Genomic DNA, 17,013 nt, shown 5'->3' on the forward strand with positions numbered 1-17,013 from the left:
AATTTGTGAAGCAAAGAAAGAATATCCAACTTAGAAGACAAATTGCAGGAAATTATACAGTCAGACAAAAAACAAGAAGAGGGAATTAGAAAACTAAAAAACACTGTTGGGAATATCAAACAACCCAATGTACGGTTCTAAGAGTTCCTGAAGGCATGGAAAGGAAGAAAGCATTAGAAGGCCTTTCAGTGAAATGGAACAGAAAACTTCCCTAACTTGGAGAAAGAAAGGGACATCCAAGTACAGGAAGCACATAGAATTCCTAATAGATATGACCAGAAAAGATCTTCACCATGATACATTGTAATCAAATTCTCCACAGTAAAACATAAAGATTCTAAAATGTGCAGGAGAGAAATGCCAGATTACTTTCAGATCACCAATGACACTCACAGTGGAATTCTCATCAGAAACCCTACGGAGGCTGGCGCCACGACTCACTAGGCTAATCCTCCGCTTTGCAGCACCAGCACACCGGGTTCTAGTCCCAGTCAGGGCGCCGGATTCTGTCCCGGTTACCCCTCTTCCAAGCCAGCTCTCTGCTGTGGCCAGGGAGTGCAGTGGAGGATGGCCCAAGTCCTTGGGCCCTGCACCCCATGGGAGACCAGGAGAAGCACCTGGCTTCTGCCATCGGATCAGTGCGGTGCGCAGGCCACAGCACGCCGGCCGCACCAGCCATTGGAGGGTGAACCAATGGCAAAGGAAGACCTTTCTCTCTGTCTCTCTCTCTGTCCACTCTGCCTGTCAAAAAAAAAAAAAAAAAAAAAAAGAAACCCTACGGGCAAGGAGAGAATGGTAAGATATATTCCGAGTCTGGGCCAGTGCTGTGGCATAGTGGGTAAAGCTGCCTCTTACAGTGCTGGCATCCCATATTGGTGTTGGTTCGAATCCCAGCTGCTCCACTTCTGATTCAGCTCTCTGCTATGGCCTGGGAAAGCAGTGGAACATGGCCCAAGTGCTTGGGCCCCTGCATCCTTGTGGGAGACCCAGAAGAAGCTCCTGGCTCCTGGTTTCAGATTGGCACAGCTCTAGCTGTTGCGGCCAACTGGGGAGTGAACCAGCAGAAGGAAGACTTCTCTCTCTGCCTCTCCTTCTCTCTCTGTGTAACTCTGACTTTCAAATAAATAAATAAATCTAAAAAAAAGATATACTCCAAGTCTTAAGAGAAAAAAACTGTCAATCCAGAATTCTGTACCCTGACAAGCTCTCATTTATGAACGAAAGTAAGATAAAGACCTTCCATAATAAACAGAAATTGAAAAAATTTGTCACAACCCATCCAGCCTTGCAAAAGATGCTTGAAGACATGCTGAAGAAACATGGTCATCACTACAAAGAAGGTAAAGGAAGAAAATCTCTCAATAAAAGTACAAAGGAAATCCAAAGTTAAAAATAGGAATATTTATGTGAAAATGGCAGGACCAAGTTATTACTTATCAATAGTCACTTTGAATGTAAATGGTCTCAACTCTCCGGTTAAAAGACATAGATTGGCTGAGTGGATTAAAAAACAAAACTCAAAAAAAAAAAAAAAAAAAAAAAAGGCCGCGTTGAGGCTCAATAGGCTAATCCTCTGCCTGCAGCACCGGCACACCAGGTTCTAGTCCCGGTTGGGGCACCGGATTCTGTTGTCCTGGTTGCCCCTCTTCCATTGTCCTGGTTGCCCCTCTTCCAATCCAGCTCTCTGCTGTGGCCCGGGAGTGCAGTGGAGGATGGCCCAAGTGCTTGGGCCCTGCACTTACGTGGGAGACCAGAAGCACCTGGCTCCTGGCTTCAGATCAGCGTGGTGTGCCAACCGCAGCAGCCATTGGAGGGTGAACCAACGGTAAAGGAAGACCTTTCTCTCTGTCTCTCTCTCTCTCTCACTGTCCAGTCTGCCTGTCAAAAAATAAATAAATAAATAAAATCAAGTAAAAACAAAACTCATCTATTTGCTGCCTATAAGAAACATATCACATCTAAAAGAAGAATGCAGACTGAAAGTGAAAGGATGGAAAAAGATATTCCATGCTAACAGAAAACAAAAAAGATTTTATGTAGCCATCCTAATGTCAGACAAAATGGACTTTAACACAAAAATTGTTCAAACAGACAAAGGGCACTTTGTAATGACTAAGGAATCATTTCAACAGGAAGATGTTTTAACTATTTTAAATGTATATGCACCTAATTACAGGGCACCTGGCTATTTAAAAGAAATGTTAAGGGACCTAGAGGGAGACACAGACTCAAATACAATGTAATCGGGGACTTCAATACCCTACTTTCAGCAATGGACACATCAGATAGAAAATTAGCAAGGAAACAACAAAGTTAATCAACACTATAGACCAAATAGGACAGATATCTATAAAACTTCTCATCCAACAGTTGCAGAATATACAGTCTTCTCACCAGTGCATTGAGCTTTCTCTAAGATGAACCACATGTTAGGCCATAAAGCAAGTCTCAGCAAATTCAAAAAAACAAACAATCCAAAGAAGAAATAGGCAAAGGACTTAAACAGACATTTTTTATAAGAGAAAATGCAAGTGGCCAACAGACACATTAAAAAATGTTCAAGATAACTAGCCATCAGAGAAATGAAAATGCAGACTACAATGTGGTTCACTTCACCCCAGTTAGAATGGCTTTCACAAAGAAATAAATGAACAACAAATGCTGGTGAGGATGTGGGGGAAAAGGTACCACTATAGGTAGGAATGTAAATTGGTAAAGCCACTATGGAAGACAGCATGGAGATACCTCAGAAATCGTAATACAGACCTACCAAATGACCCAATCATCCCACTCCTGGGAATTCACTCAAGAGAAATGAAATCAGCATATCAAAGAATTACCTGTACCCCCATGTTTATTGGAGCACAATTTACAATAGCTGAGACATGGAATCAACCCAAATGCCCAGCAACTGAATAAAGAAATTATGAGATATGTACACTATGGGAGATATACACTGATAAAGAAATTATGGGATATGTATATTATGGAATACTACATAGTGGTAAAAAAATTTAAATTCAGTCATTTACAACAAAATGGATGAATCTGGAAAACATCATAATTAGTGAAACAAGCCAGTCCCAAAGAGACAAATACCACATGTTCTCCCTGATGTGTGTTAACTAACACAGCACCTAAAAGGCAATTTGTAGAAGTGAAATTGACACTTTGAGAAGCAATGATTTTAACAGCTCTTGTCCTGAATGTTGACGAACAGTATTGTTTTTTTTTAATATACTATTTGTTGAACTCTTTACTTAACACAGAGTTAAGTATATGTGTATAAAGCCAACTGAAAATAGATCTCAGTAAAAAATAAGAGTAGGAATATGAGAGGGAGGAAGAAAAGGGGTTGGGAGTATGGGTAGGAGGGCTGGCACAGAAGAATCACCACGTTCCTGAAGTTGTAATTATGAAGTGTATGATGTTTGGAACGGTAAAGCTATATAGTTCTACCTACATTCCTGCAGACTTACTTCTAAGTGTACAGTTTAAAACCTTGCCATGGGGGTGGAGGGCGGCACCATGGTTCACTTGGTTAATCTTCTAATGCGGTGCCAGCACCTCATATGGGCACCGGGTTCTAGTTTCAATTGCTCCTCTTCCAGTCCAGCTCTCTGCTGTGGTCCAGGAGGGCAGTAGAGGATGGCCCAGGTGCTTGGGCCCTGCACTCGCACGGTAGACCAGGAAGAAGCTCCTGGTTTCAGATTGGCACAGTGCCAGCCGTAGCGGCCATTTGGGGAGTGAACCAATGGAAGGAAGACCTTTCTCTCTGTCTCTCTCTCTTACTTTCTATGACTCTACCTGTCAAATAAAAAATAAAAATAAAAATAAAATAAAATAAATAAAAATAAAACCTTGCCATGGGATTCCAAACACACTTAAGCAAGGTGGTAAAAATACCATCTTAAGTGTAAAAGTGATCATATGGATAGGATTAAGGATCTGGTAATAATAATATTTAGAAATAAAAAGGAGGGAATGCTCCAACATGGGAAGCAGTCCACACAGCATACTCATAGAATATCAATTGCTTTAAGTAGCACTCTGACTTCAGAATCAGCCCCTGAGGCATTCTGGTCTGGCTGAAAAGCCCACAAGAACATTTTAGGCAGGGAAAGCCAAGACACTGTGGCAAAAAATGTCCTCCATGAAGGACCTCAGTGGGTAAGACCCCAGTGGAAAGAAGTGGTCATCAAGGAAAGGATGTAGTTTTCTCTGAAGAGAGGAGAGAACTTGCACTTCGCTTATGGTCTTGTCTAAATACTGACAGAGTTTGTAGATTCAATAGGCTTCCATAGCCTAGGCAGCTCATGTCAAGAGCCTTGGGTGATCACTGATGTCATACATAAGAGTGTTAATTGTTAATTTAACAGCAAGAGTCACTGTGTACTAACTTCCCATGCAGGACCTGAATCCTCAAAGAGTTGTTTTATAATTATGTCTAAGTGCTCACAAAAGATGTATCATTCTTGGGTGTTTCTTTCAAGTTAATTTTCTTTTTTTTTGTTTTTTTGTTTTTTTGTTTTGTTTTTTTGACAGGCAGAGTGGACAGTGAGAGAAACAGAGAGAAAGGTCTTCCTTTTGCCGTTGGTTCACCCTCCATTGGCCGCTGCGGCTGGCGTGCTGCGGCCAGCGCACCACGCTGATCCGAAGGCAGGAGCCAGGTACTTATCCTGGTCTCCCATAGGGTGCAGGGCCCAAGTACTTGGGCCATCCTCCACTGCACTCCCGGGCCACAGCAGAGAGCTGGCCTGGAAGAGGGGCAACCAGGACAGAATCCGGTGCCCCGACTGGAACTAGAACCCGGTGTGCCATTGCCGCAGGTGGAGGATTAGCCTATTGAGCCGAGGCACCGGCCTCAAGTTAATTTTCTAAAAAGAAAAAAAAAATGAAATTAACTTCAAGATGCAATGCCTTTGAATAACCCTTGTCTCAACTGTTACACAACAGTATCTTTGTTTTGTTTGGTTTTTGTCTTTCTTTCCATACAAACTGTTGACCCTTTACTTAATGTATTTAATCAAAAATGGATCTTAGTAGAGAATGGGACTGGGAATGGGACAGGGAGGAGGAGGATGGGTGGGAGAGTGGGTGGGAGGGTGGGAATGGAGTGAAGAATCACTATATTTTTAACGTTATACTTATGAAATGCATTTAGTCTGTATTCCTTATATAACAGATATCTTTGGGGGGAAAATAAATTTTACAAAACTATCATATGTTGAAAATATAATAAGTCAAAAAATACATTTAACACATCTAACTTATTGAACATCAAAACTCAGCTTAAACATGCTCAGAACATTTAATATCAACCTACAGCTGGGAAAAATCGTAAAACACATAGCCTATTTTATAATAAAGTGTTAAACAGCCCTTGTAATTTACTGAAAACCTGAATAAAAAATGCTGGCAACACAATACACTGCAGAGTGTCAGCTGTTTATGATCATGTGGCTGACAGAATCACAGCTTGCCACTTGCTGTGTTCAGCACTGCAATAAATAATAGCACTGCATATTATTAGCCAAGAAAAGATCAGAATTCAAAGTACAATTTTGACTGAATGCATATAGATTTTGCACCATTATAAAGTCAAAAAATGGAAAGTCAGAGACCATCTGCACAAGTGTAAACAGAATTTGATCTTGACACAATACATTTATACCAAAAAAGAAATACTTAGGTATAAACCTAACAAATCATGTATAAGTCCTATATGGAGAAAATGATAAAACTCTAATGAAGATAACCAAAGAAGAACTATACATAAAGAGATGTATCCCATGTTCACAGATAGGAAGATTCAATACTGGCAAGATAACAGTTCTTAAAAGCAACTTGATTTATAGATTCATTGCAATCTCAGTCAAAATCCAGCAAGTTATTTTGTAGATATTGACAAACTGATTCTGAAACTTATATAGTGGCAAAAGATCTAGAGCAATCAACACAATATTGAAGGAAAACAATAAAACTAGAAGACTGACACTATCTGATCCATCACTTACTATAAAGCTACTATATTCAAGGCAGTGAGGTATTATCAAAAGATATATATATATATACATACATATATGCACACATATGTATAGTTAACTGATCTGTGATAAAAGGACAAAGGCAATATAATGGGGAAAAAATAATCTTTTCAAGAAATGTATTAGGACAAATGGACATCCATATGTGAAAAAATTAATCTGGACACATATCTAAATGTAAAATGCAAACTTTTACAACTCCTAGAAGATAAAATTGAAAAAACTCTAGAAGACCTTGGATTTGGTGATAACTTTTTAGATACAGCACCAAAGACAGAACTCACGTATGAATAGGTAAAATATATTTGATTAAAATTAAAAATTTCTGGTCTGTGACAGGCATAGCCAAGAAACTAAAAAGACAAGTCCCAAAGCCGGCGCCGTGGCTCAATAGGCTAATCCTCCACCTTGCGGCGCCGGCACACCGGGTTCTAGTCCCGGTTGGGGCGCCGGATTCTGTCCCGGTTGCCCCTCTTCCAGGCCAGCTCTCTGCTATGGCCAGGGAGTGCAGTGGAGGATGGCCCAGGTGCTTGGGCCCTGCACCCCATGGGAGACCAGGATAAGCACCTGGCTCCTGGCTCCTGCCAGGATCAGCGCGGTGCGCCGGCTGCAGCGGCGGCCATTGGAGGGTGAACCAACGGCAAAGGAAGACCTTTCTCTCTCTGTCTCTCTCTCTCACTGTCCACTCTGCCTGTCAAAAAATAAAAAATAAAAAAATAAAAAAAAAAAAATAAAAAAAAAAATAAAAAAAAAGACAAGTCCCAAAACTGGGGAAAAATACTTTCAAAATACATTTTTGGAGTTGCCAAGCCTCCACCATCACCTGCACCAATTTTTTAAAATTTAGTATATCTCTCTGTCCTTCTCCCTCTCCCCATCGCCTTCCAAACACATAAAGCCTGCTGGTTCAGTTTCTCTGAAGAACACTAATATAACCAGGGCTAGCATCTGGAAGGATTTCAGCAATTACTAAGTCAATAATTTACTAAGAACATTAACAAAGCTTGTGAATAAATCTGTAAAAACAAACAAAATGTAAATGAGTGGGAAAGGGGGTGACTTAATAGGTAAGAGATTCCTTTTGGGGGGGTGATAAAATATTCTAAAATTCGATAATATTAAAAGGCATACAATGCTGTGAACATACTAAAATCTACAGTTAGAACACTTTTAAAAGGATTAATTTTATGGTATGTGAATTATATCTCAATAAAGTTACTACACACAAAAGAAAAGGAAGAAGGAAGTGAGGGAGGGAGGGAGAGAGGGAGCAGAAAAAGGAAGAAGAAGGAGGGAAGGAAGCAAAGAACAAGCCTGTGAAACTAAGAAGCATTACAAATGCAAGAGGAGGAATGACAGCCAATTAACATTTACTTGTTCAAAGTCACTAAATCATACGGGGACCTCAAAGAATCTTACATAAGCGAATGGAATGTCAGAGAAAGCCAACAAATTAGTTGCACATGCCTGATTAAAAAAAAAAATCAAAGGTAGCAACACAGCTAAATCAAAGTTGTGACATCTGAGAGATCAATAATAAACTGCATTAAAGAGAAATGTCTCAACTAACAATGACATATGAAATCAAACTAGAGGACTAAACTCATTTGGGATAACTTAAACTGTTTGATAAACCCTTCCTATACTTACTTAGTTTAATCACAGAGATCACTTCAAACAAAAAGAGGCTTCTATTGTATTTACCACATTTACACTATTTACAGAAGATTAAAATATAACTTTACTATAAAATCCTTAATATTTCCCACTTCAACATATAATAAGAAATTGATAAACTCTCAACATAAGAAATTTTTTTTCAAAAGAACACATCACAAATAAGGTTTTTATGTACACAGAAAAAGGCAAAGAATAACAGAAGGCATGGTAAGTTATAAGCATAATGAGAAATTTACTGTGACTGGAGTAAAATGAGCATTTGTGGGAGTGGAAAGAAATAAGGTCAAAAAGCTATGCTGGAAACACATCAGAAAAGCAGTCACACATGGTAAGGAATTTGTACAGAGTCCAAGAGAGTTTTAATCAGAGGAACCACATAATCAAAATCGAGCTTCAGAAAGGTACACTAATGTGGCAGATACTAAAAGAAGGAAAAACTGCTGGGAGGGAACAGTAATGACCTAGGTCTTTAAGACGGTGACCATGAGATTGAATGAAACACAGACTGGGAAACATTCGAAAGGTGACTGAAGAAAAGATATCTTGTGCAAAGTAGCTACTCAGTATCTTGAAGTAGATAGAAACAACCCCCAAAAAAATGTTGTTTAAAAAGAGATTACTCAAAGATTTCTACAAGTCTTGCACCAAGTACACTGTCAGAAAAAATTTTACAACTATTGATAAAATATGTTCATTAAAATTGTTGAGGAGGGGCCAGCATTGTGGCACAGCAGGTTAAGCCACCACCTGTGATGCCAGCATTCCAGCACTGGTTCAAGTCCCAGCTGCTCCACTTCCAATCCAGCTCCCCACTAATGTGCCTGGGGAAGCAGCAGAAGATGGCCCAACTACTAGGTCTTCTACTACCAATGTGGAAAATCTGGATGACATCAGCCTCCTGGCTTTGGCCTGGCCCAGATCTGGCTGTTGTGGCTATGTCAGGAGTGAATCAGATGAAAGATCTCTTTCTCTCTCTCTCTCTTTTTCTCTGTAACTCCACCTTTCAAATAAAAAAATGTTTTAATATCTTTAAAAGAAAATATTTTAAGGAATGTTTCAAATAAAACAAGAAGGGGCAGATGTTTGGTGCAGTATCTTAAATTGCTGCTTGGGATACCTGCATCCTATATTAGAGTACCTGGTTCAAATCCTGGCCACTCCACTTCTTTCCAGCTTCCTGCTAGGAAGCAGGAGGTGATGGCTCAAGTACTTAGGTCCCTGCCACCTATGTGGAAGACTGAGTTCCAGGCTCCCGGCTTTAGCTTGGCCCAACCCCGATTGTTGCAGGCATCTGGGGAGGGGAGTGAACCAGTGGATGAAAGATATTCTCATCCCACCCCCCCCCTCCCTTTCTCTTTCAAATAAAATAAGTAAAAAATAAAATTTGCTTTACAAATGTAAAACAAGTCTACCGGTATATGCACAGCAAAGGCACAAACACATGTTTTTCTCTGTGATTAGGAGTTAGCACCATTCTCCTAACAAAGAAGCTGGATTTCTCTGGTACCAACTGGTCTAATTTTGACAGCAAAGGGACCACACCATAGTTTTAAACAAGTCTGCAAATTCTTTTGCCCCTCCTTTTTACCAAGAGTGGGATCTCTGTCCCCTCCCCTTAACCAGGGCAGTCTTGGGGACTGCCTCCACAAACAAAATGTGGCAGAAGTGATGCCAACTTCTAAGCATGTCAGCAAAGGTCACACAGCTGCTTCCAGTCTCACTTAAGACACCACTGCAGGGTCTACTAGCCACTGTGCAAGTCCCACCACTCTGCAGGCACAATGTGAAGAGACCACATGAAAGAAACTGGAGGAGCCCAGCTGCTCCCCAGGCCAAGTGCAGACCCCGGCCCCAGTCCCTGTCTCACTGCGGCTTCAAGAGAGATAGATCCCATATGATCTCTGGAACCAAGCCTCAGAAAATCCCTTATTTGTAAGCAAAATGAATGGTTTTGCTGAAGCCCATGGCTTTAAGGTGGTTTTGCACACAGCAGTATTGAGATCAAGGGCAAGTCAACTACAGCGAAAGAGCAGAATCCTGCCCTGATCCCATACTGAGGTGGAGGACTGGGAGGAGAGGTTAGTTAATGAGAAGGAGAGAAGCAAATTTCCTTGGAACAACTTCCTTTAAAAAAAAATTACAGGGAGAAAGTTAAGTAATAACATTCCTGTACTTTTAATTCTTATGTGGAGGAATTAAAAACAAACTAGCTAAAATCTCACAAGGCAGTACTCGTTGGAGATCACTTTAAAGTGGGCAACTGAAAATTAAAAAAACAAAAAAAACAAAAAAAACTCACTCCTCAAAGGTTATTTCCCAAGAAAAAGGAGAAATCTTCCAGACAACCTAAACTCTTGAAATATTTTTCTCACCTAAAGCAAAAATATGGACTGTCATAAGTAGGAAGCCAGATATAAGGAAGGCAGGTATGACAGAATATGACTAAAATATTTTAGGGGCCAGCACTGTGGTGCAGTGGGTTAAAGCCCCGGCCTGAAGCACTGGCATCCCATATGGGCACCGGTTCTAGCCCCAGTTGCTCCTCTTCCCATCCAGCTCTCTGCTATGGCCTGGGAAGGCAGCAGAAGATGGTCCAAGTCCTTGGGCCCCTGCACCCACGTGGGAGACCCAGAGGAAGCTCCTGGCTCCTGACTTCAGATCAGCTCAGCTCCAGCCATTGCAGCAATTTGGAAAGTGAACCAGAGGAAGGAAGACCTCTCAAATGGGTGGCAGGGGCCCAGTCACTTGGGTCATCTTCCGCTGTTTTTCCCGGGACATTAGCAGGGAGCTGGGTTGGAAGTGGGGCAGCCGGGAGATGAACCAACACCCTTATGGGATGCTGGTGTCGTAGGTAGCAACTTTACCCACTACGCCACAGCCCTGGCCCCCATGTCATCTTTTTTAATAAAGTGTATTCTGACTATTGCAAAAGGACAACCCCTTGCCACCCCTGGCACTTACTATCCCATGATTCTTGTCTACTTTGTCTTTTTGTAGCTTCTTTCACCTTTTCATACTCCATAATTATTATACCTGTTGCTTATTGTCTCCCACCGTTAGCATGTTAGCAAGAGGAGGGCAAGATTCTTCAACTCATATTTTTTGAAATATTATAACTGCCAGGATAATTCTTGACAACACTGATGCTTTATATTTTTCATGCTATGTGTGGCTTATGCAAGATAAGTGTCTGTTTCCCATATGTTGCCAGGGAAGAGGGAGCAGGCCAGTAAGTGGGTTGACTCTGCTGTAGATAGAATGTGTCCTCCACATCTGGTAAGTTCAGTGTTCAGTGAGGGGGAAGGAGGAGAGAGATCCAGATCAGGGGGTACAAATGCCCCCTACCCTGAGTGGCTGTCCACATTGCTCACCACATTGCTCAAGACATTTATGAATGGAACTCATCATATTTCATTTTCTTTTCCCTCAAATTAATAAGATAGTTTGGGCCAGCACTGTGGCGCAGCGGGTTAAAGTCCTGGCCTGAAGCGCTATCATCCCTTACGGGCGCCAGTTCTAATTGTGGCTGCTCCTCTTCTGATCCAGCTCTTTGCTATGGCCTGGGAAAGCAATAGAAGATGTCCCAAGTCCTTGGGTCCCTGGCACCCACACGGGAGACCCGGAAGAAGCTCCTGGCTCCTGGTTTCAAATCGGCACAGCTCTGGCCATTACGACCATCTGGGGAGTGAACCAGCAGATGAAAGACCTCTCTCTGTCTCTACCTCTCTCTGTAACTCTGCCTTTCAAATAAATAAAATAAATCTTTAAAAAAAAAAAAAAAAAAGACAGTTTTTGTTAAAGTCCAGATTGCTAATGCATCAAGAAAGTGATAAGGAATCCACATTTTGATTATTTTGAATCTGAGAAAATATACAGTATTAACAAATTTGAATACAATGGGTTTTTTTAATGATTTATTTTTATTTATTTGAAAGACAGAGTTACAGAGAGAAGGAGATGCAGAGAGAGAGAGAGATCTTTATCCACTAGTTCACCCCCCCAATTGGCCACAATGGCCGGAGCTGCGCTGATCTGGAGCCAGGAGCCTCTTCTGGGTCTCCCACATGGGTGCAGGGGCCCAAGGACTTGAGCCATCTTTCTACTGCCTTCCCAGGCTATAGCAGAGAGCTAGATTGGAACTGGAGCAGCCAGGACTCTAACCAGCGCCCATATGGGATGCCAGCTGCAGGTGGCAGCTCTACCCACTACACCACAGCTCTGGCCCCTCAATCAGTCTTTAAAAACAAACAAAATAAAATTGAACTCATGATCTCTACTTCCCTTTCCCATAATTTCTTATTTTATGTTTTTAGTTGCTTGGGCTAAAAATCTTACTGTCATCCTTAACTTTTCTTTTCTCACATCCCACATTCTATTCATTAGAAGATCCCATAGCTTCTCCTTTAAATTGTATCTCCAATCTTATCTCTTTTTACTGTTTCCATTGCTGCCATCCTGGCCCAAGCCACTACCATTGCTTGCTTACGTTCCTACAGTAAAACAGCAGAGCCCACCAGGGAGTTTTTTTCACAGTTCAACTAGGCAGACTTATGGATCACCAATGGGCCATGTTTGCCCTCACAGATTAACTTGGGAAGAAATGGAACAAGACTTCTTACCAGCAGGAAAGCCCCACTTTCCTGTCTATTCTGAAGGGAGACCTTGTAGCAAGTCTTCATAATTAGACACACATAGGAGCCCTCAAAGAGAGTGGTCAGCTCGCCCCATAACTCTCATTGCTTCCAGGCGAGGCTCAAGTGTAAACAATAAGGCTCACATGGATGGGTCTGTGGTTCATATGGCATAGGGGTCCCGTGTTTTACAAAAGTCACCATGTCATATGACACCTTAGGAGCATAGCTCCCAGGGTTGGTATATCCCTACACAGTGCCTGGCCTACAAGGGATATGGAGTCATCACATTGACAGAAGCCCAATGTTATGGCCACTCAGTAGGTATTTATAGTTCTTCCCAGTCCCTTTGCAGTTTACCAATGGGTCTTTTTTATCATAAGCAAGGTTGCCTAGTAACACAGCTGATATTCTGCCTGTGTGTTTCAGAGGAACAGAGCTGACAGAGCTAAGTTAACTGAATCCAAGAGTCATTTCTTGGGCTGAAAGACAAAGTGGAAAACACTTGAATCACAAATAGCTCCTGCCTGGAGGTCTCCCTGCTTCTGTGTTCCTCTCCCCTTTAGTGGGTTCTCTGCACAGTAGCTGGAGTGGTTTTTTCAAATGCAGAGCAGGTCCTGTTTTCCCTCTACACACCCAGCCCTGCCTCCTCACTTTACCCAGAGTACAGATAACCACAGGGCTTACCCAAGTTGGTCCCTCAAGACCTCTCTGACCCTTTTTCTAGCATTTTCTTGCTCATCTGCTCTAGTTAATGGTCTTGTTGCGGCTCTGAAGTGCTAGGTATGTTCCTACTTTGGGCTTTGATTGGCTCTTCCCCATCGCTGGAAACTTCTTATTCCGTGTCTACTTGGTTGGTGCTCTCTGTTCAAATCTTTGCTCACATGTCACCTCTTTATTTATTATTTTTTAAAGATTTGTTTATTTTGAAAGAGTTAGAGAGAGAGAGAGAGACATCTTGTAACTGCTGGTTTACTCCCCAGATGGCCAAAATGGCATGCACTGGGCCAGAGACTCAAACTGCACTCAAATATGGGATGTCAGAGTCCCAAGTGGCAACTTAATCCTCTGCACCACAAATGGCTCCCCCAAGGAGAAGTTAAATTTTTTGAGAAGTTAATTTTGAGTTGTAGATCATCATTTTACTTTCTCCTCTATGACCTGAGATGGCTGCAGCAGCTTCAAGTACCACGAGCTCACTTGACAACATCCAAGAGGAGTGTACATTCCTATATTCCAGGAAATCACACTGGCAGCAGACTCCCCTTGTGTGTCAACATGCTTAGATCAATCACTGGCAAGGGAAATGGAACTGATATGACTGACTTTAGGCTGATCACTTCCCAGTTGCCCGTGTGGGCTGAAAAGGAGCCCATGAGGCACATGAGCACCAAACACTTGGACAAATTGGGCTTCAATAGCAAGGAAAGACAGAAATGACTAATAGGTGCAGTACCTCTCAAGAAGGCCAAGGTTATTGGAAGGACTACCCATGTGGATGTTAAAATCAACTAGAATAAAAGATTAGTAGTAAAGCAGATGTACAAAATAAGATAGGGACCAGGAAATAAATGAGAGGAAACAACCTACCTTCTGATATTTAAAAAATGTTACTTAGGGGCCAGCACTGTGGTGTCATAGGTTAAGCCTCCACCTGCAGCACCAGCATCCCATATGGGCACCAGTTCGAGCCCCAGCTGTTCCACTTCCAATCCAGCTCCCTGCTAATGTGCCTGGGAAAGCAATGGACCATGACCCCTGCACTCATGAGGGAGACCTAGAAGAAGCTCCTGGCTTCTGGATTCAGATGGGCCCAGCTCTGGCCATTGCGGGTGTTTGGGGAGCAAACCAGTGGATGGAAGACCTCTCTCTCTCTGTATCTCCCTCTGTCTGGAACTTTGCCTCTAAATAAATAAATCTTTAAGAAAAATGTTATCTAGACAAATTCTGTGAAATTTCACAGCCAAGAAAAAAATTCTGCATGATTTAAGGGAAAAGAAAGAAAGAACCAAGAATCTGACTAAAGGCAGAAACTCTGGATGGTAGAAGACAAGGCAATGTCTCAAAAACTTCCAAACTGCAATAATTTTGACCTAGATTTTTACATCCAAAACATCAATCAAGTGAGGAGGCAGAACAAAGATGTTCTCAGACATGTAAGGACACTACTTAAGAATGTCCTTTAGCAAAACAAGGATGAAAACCAATAAAGTTTGACATGACATTACCGAGGAGCAGTGGAAAGGATCCAAGAGGGAAATGAAAAAGAAGCTTCAGGATGGCAGCTGTGAGCACAGACAGACAATAACTCATCCTATTAAAACAGAAAATTAGTGACCCCCATGAATGGAAGAAAGGAACAGATTCTGTTCAAAAGGCAGAATCATTAAGATTCTGTTCAAAAGACAGAATCATTAAACATTAGCTGGCTTCCTGACAGGAATTTATGTGTTTCTTTTCTCAGTTAAAAAAGATAAGCAACAGAAAACTCGAGTAGAATGCCGCTGATTTTCTTCCCTTTTTCCTTGCTGAAGGAATTCAATTCTTTGTTCATTTTTGTAGGCATCAGATGACCAGTACCTGATTAGGGAGGGTAGCCCCACCCCCAGATGCATATGATGAATCGCTGAAAAACTAACCCTGAAAATATGATTCCCCTTTGCGAGTTATCAGTTCATAGGTTGGCAAGACCCTTGGTTCAGACCAACAAGACATACAGGAAAGACATCTTGTGAACTTCTTGGAAGAAGATCTGACTAGGGGAGTCAAGGCAGGTTTGTGAGTTAAAGGATATTACTGGGCAACTGGTGAATTTGAATATGGACATGTATATTGCATAATAGAGTTGTACTGTAGCAGACATGGAGATGCATCACTCATATCCAAAACTCTTACTGCCTGGTGAGAGGAGGATGGCTAACTGAAAGCCCCCAGTAGTTAGTTTGACCACAATCAGGATTCATTTTCAAGAGAGTTTCACTATTCTCTGGACAGCCCCAGCCCATGACTGAGAAAGGCAGTAGGACAGGCCAAGCAATCTCTACCCAACACAGAACTCCTCCGATAAATCAGCCTGACTCCAGATCTGCCCCTGGCACAGGCAGACAGAGTAATAACGATCCAACAGCCTCAGCTGTCCAAGTCTGCCTCTTCCTTTCATTTTTGTACAATCATGATTCTGTCTCGGCATCTGCTTCTCAGAGAACACAACCTGTGACAATTATCAATGTTACATTTCCTAAATTTAATAATTCTGTGACTGCATGAGATAGTCTTTTCCTTCAGTGATATGTGGTCCAGTAATTAAGTAAAGGGGTAGTGATATCTGCAACTTTCTCTCAAAAAATTCACCAAAATAAAAATAACAATTCCAAGTTCACATCTAGACATATGGACCTAGATATGTGAGAGATTTTTAGTTTATGGAGAGTACATATCATGAAAAAAATTATATGTAGATTTCAGAAATGTTTTGTATCTAGGTGGGCATCTGGCACAGTAGTGAAGATGCCACTTGGAGTACCTGGTTTGAATCCCTAGCTCCACTTCCAATTTCAATTTCAGCTTTCAGATGGTGTGCAGTGATGACGGCTGAGATAATCTGGGTCCTTACCACCCACGAGGGAGACTTGTACTGAGTTCCCAGTTCCCAGTTCCCAGCTTCAGCTACTTCAGCCCCAGCTATTGCAAGCACTTGGGGAATGAACCAGCAGGTAGAAACAGCTTGTTCTATCTCTGCTTTTCAAATAAAATAGAAATAAAGCAATTTTTTTAAGTTTGCACCAAAATAAACTTCTTTTAACTACATTTTCCCATGAACTTTTTGAAGATCCCTTGTATAAACAAAAGAAAGGGAAAATATGGTAAAATATCTATAACTGATGAATCTAGGTTTTTCAAAGACTTGCTTAAAAAGCAGAAAGATCCAGAAGCAGCAGCACTCACTCTACTCCCTTCTTCCCACCTTTTGGCACATGAGAAAATGATGCTTGGAACTATAGCAGACACTGGCAGTAAGAGAAAAGTCAAGGAAATCAGAAGTCACCTATAGTTGGATGTTCTGTTAAATTCACCCAAAAATCAATTAAAGTGGATGGCTCTATGCCGTGGCAGTTAAAGCCGCTGCCTGCAGTGCCGGCATCCCATATAGGTGCCGGTTTGAGATTTGGCTGCTCCACTTCCAATCCAGCTCTCTGCTGTGGCCTGGGAATGCAGTGGAGGATGGCCCAACTCCTTGGGCCCCTGCACCCACGCAAGAGACCTGGAAGAAGTTCCTGGCTCCTGGCTTCGGACTGGCACAGCTCCGGTCGTTGCGGCCAATTGGGGAGTGAACCAACGGATGGAAGACCTCTCTCTCTGTCTCTGCCTCTAGCCAAACAGTAAATAAATTTACCTGTTCTGAGCGTTTCATATCAATGGAATTATACAACATGTGATTTGTTTTAATGATTTATTTATTTAAAAGATAGAGTTACAGATAGGCAGAAGCAGAGACAGAGAGAAAGAGAGATCTTCCTTCTACTGATTCACTCCCCGGATGGCTGCAACAGCCAGAGCTGAGCTGATCTGAAGCCAGGAGCCACGAGCTTCTTCCGGGTCTCAAGTGGATGCAAGGGCCCAAGGACTTGGACCATCTTCAGCTGCTTTCCCAGGCC

The 17,013-nt window shown here is 41.9% G+C and overlaps 1 protein-coding gene across 24 annotated transcripts in view; it reads right to left on the reverse strand.

Annotated features, from left to right (window-relative positions):
* Positions 1-17,013, reverse strand: part of FRYL (FRY like transcription coactivator) — a 299,529-nt gene that overhangs the window by 249,745 nt on the left and 32,771 nt on the right. For 6 of the 24 annotated variants that reach the window (XM_089325398.1, XM_070068190.2, XM_089325400.1 and 3 more), the window contains exon 2: positions 1,743-1,878. The exons of the other annotated variants lie outside the window; for them this stretch is intronic. The gene's annotated coding sequence lies outside the window, so the exon portion shown is untranslated. The remainder of the gene's footprint in view (positions 1-1,742; positions 1,879-17,013) is intronic. 24 annotated transcript variants of the gene reach the window in all.

Source organism: Oryctolagus cuniculus, chromosome 2, assembly GCF_051225735.1.
Source record: "Oryctolagus cuniculus isolate XC-2025 breed Fujian yellow rabbit chromosome 2, ASM5122573v1, whole genome shotgun sequence".
In the NCBI taxonomy this organism is placed as follows: Eukaryota; Metazoa; Chordata; class Mammalia; order Lagomorpha; family Leporidae; genus Oryctolagus; species Oryctolagus cuniculus.